We start from the raw sequence: 2,998 nt of genomic DNA on the forward strand, positions 1-2,998 counted from the left end.
ACCCACAAGAAACGTAGGAACACAATTACTGAGAGTGAGTGCAGATTAGCTGCTCACCCCTCTTTCTCTGTACCTATGTCCCTCTCTCCTCTCCATGACACATGATTTTAGATTTTATCTATGTCTAGAGCAAATGAGCAGGAATCCAACAATGTGTGTCGTAAATGTGGTACGGGAAGAGAACAGAAATGGACACTGACACTCGCCCTTGAAACCTGTGTCACGAAGTGATACTTACCATTGCTGCTCAGATTTCACAGGTAAAAAAGGCACGTGGATGCTGTTAACTTCAAAGTCCGCAGAGAAGAACTTAGCTTATCCAATGGCAGGGAAGAAAACTGGGACACTTGTGAACAGTTCTTACTTACACTTTTCTCATTTGCATCTCTGTGTGCTTACTTGAACTTCTAATAAATATGTATTAAATTAAAAGTTACAACCCAATAGGATCTCCCTTTTTAAAGAAATATTAGCAAATACTGACACAAAATCATACAAATGAGCAAGGCCACAAAACACATAAATTTTGCTCAATTACGTGTCAGCTAACAATATCAGATGCATAGTCTGACCAACTTTCTTTTGAGGCAAAATAGCCATTCAATGTAACATAACTAACACGTAGTAAGTAATAGATAGATTATTGGTATTATAAATATACTAAATGACTTTTGTAACTTTAGTTCCTTCTTAGCCTTTCTAACATTTCTACTAATTAGATATATCTAATGGTTAAACCTTGAAAGGCTATTATTCTTAAATATATTACTCTTATATCAGGTTTTTTTAAAAAAATCTATTTCTTGAAAAGTCTCCTAGAATTTCTACTTAAAAGTATTTATCTTACTTCTTTAAAATAAATATAGAGAAATTTATTATTAATAGTATTACTATTATTACCATTACTACTGTAGTGGACTGTTTTTTGTTTGTTTGTTTGCTTTTTCTTGAGGCAGGGTCATGTTAGATGTTTCAGACTTACCTCAAACTTACTAGGAAATTCAAAAGGAACTTAAACTTTTCTCAGCTCTCAGCATTTTAAGAGTTCAGATTGCAGCACAAACAATCAAACCCAGCCAAGACAAATACTTAAGTGCAAAGGATAGACTAACCATCTATAACTCACGATTTAATGTTTTGGATGTTCATTAAATTACATGTCATGCAGGAGAGCAAATTTCTTACAGTATATGGTATCCATGATTTGGAGCTGCCAAGATGGTTCTGTTCTGCTAATCCTAAAAATCCCCAGGATCCATCCATGGAAAGAGAGAACATACTCCTCCAAGTTTCCCTCTAATTTCCACATATGTGTCATAGCACATTTGACTGTACACATACACATACTTACACACTCAGACGTATACACACTCAAACATATACACACACTCACATCTCTCTCTCTCTCTCTCTCTCACTCACACACACACACACACACACACACACACACACACATACACACTTCTTATTCTCAAACTTTTCCTTCCTGGCTAAGTGATGATACAACAGTTTATTGTTGGGGCCTCCCAGCTCTCTGTTGCCACTGGACCACCTGCAGTTATCTGCCAAGCTCCCTTACTGTCTATACTAATCACTGTCCTTCAAAGCCCAGCCCCCTGCAGGCACCAAAATCCTCCAGCGGTAACCTTCAGATCCACCAGAATTTCTCTACCATCGCTGTGTCTCCACCACCTACCAAGAAGACCGTTTGATGTCCCAGAAGACAACATCCTTTGGACCAGCCCACAGACATTCACATATGCCTTCAAAGACTGGGGCTGGGGGCTGGGGTTTTTTCCCACACTATATAAACTGAGTTCCTTCAGTAAATTTTGAGCCTCGATCAAATATTTAGTCCTGGCTTCCAAATTTCTCTTGCACATTCCATTTCAGCCCAGCCCACCTCTCAGGATGAACCCAGACCAGATTAAAGTGAGTTTTACTGCAGGCAGAAACTCGCAGCTGGCGCCCAACTCGCAGTTTATCATTTTCTTTCTCAAGAAAATTGCCCAACACTCATTTATTAGGAGTGTACTACATGTGTTGTAGAAACTTAAGAATTTGATATTTTATATTACAAATACATTTTAAACTATTATGGTGAAAGTATAGGTTTTAAAAATTCAAATTACAGCAATAAGTAGAAAAATTAAAGATGAAAAAGCAGCCTGAAAAGTAACAGCCTGATCACTGACCCTCAGCCAGTTCAGCCTCCACCTATTGATCAAGATCAAATAGGACAAACATTTACATGCAAAGATGGAAAACACATCACAATTTTCAATCTGATGCTTTTTTTTTCTTTTCTTCTTCTTTGACAACCTACAGTTACACCCCCAAAGATCAATTTCACTCCTACAGTTTGAAACTTACTGCCCTACAAAACAGATATATTAAACTATTTTCTACTACTCTGATGGTCAGCTCTGGGGTTTAGTATACAAGCACATTTCCACTTTTAGTTCCACTTAAAAGGAAAAAAGTCTCCATATTGAAAATGAACAATGAGAATATAGCTTAATCACAATGCTTCATTTTTCATCTTTTAGTCTATTTGAAAGCTTGAAAGAAAATAGTTTAACCTCTACCTCTTGACCCATTAATGAATGATACCTTCCACGTTTCATCCATCATTAGCAATACCATGCAATAACATGACTTTTACATGCTCACCGTTCTTTTTTTTTTTTTTTCAGAAAGAACTAGAAAGGGTGAGTTTATTCAACAGTAAACGTCTGAGACAACAATTACATGAGGTGAATAACAGTTATTTTTACAGAACATAGCCTTGGTTTTCTGGAAGCTGGTATGTTCTAATCATGGCTTTGGTCTCTAGCATAGGCTAGACTCAGCTTTGTTTTTCCTTCTGAGTACATATTCTCATTTATAATTCCTATTCCTGCATTTAATTATTATTATTATTATTATTATTATTATTATTTTCTTTATTTACATTTCAAATGCTATCCCGAAAGTTCCCTATACCCCCCCCCCACCC

Source organism: Mus pahari, chromosome 13 (genome assembly GCF_900095145.1).
Source record: "Mus pahari chromosome 13, PAHARI_EIJ_v1.1, whole genome shotgun sequence".
NCBI classification, from domain to species: Eukaryota; Metazoa; Chordata; class Mammalia; order Rodentia; family Muridae; genus Mus; species Mus pahari.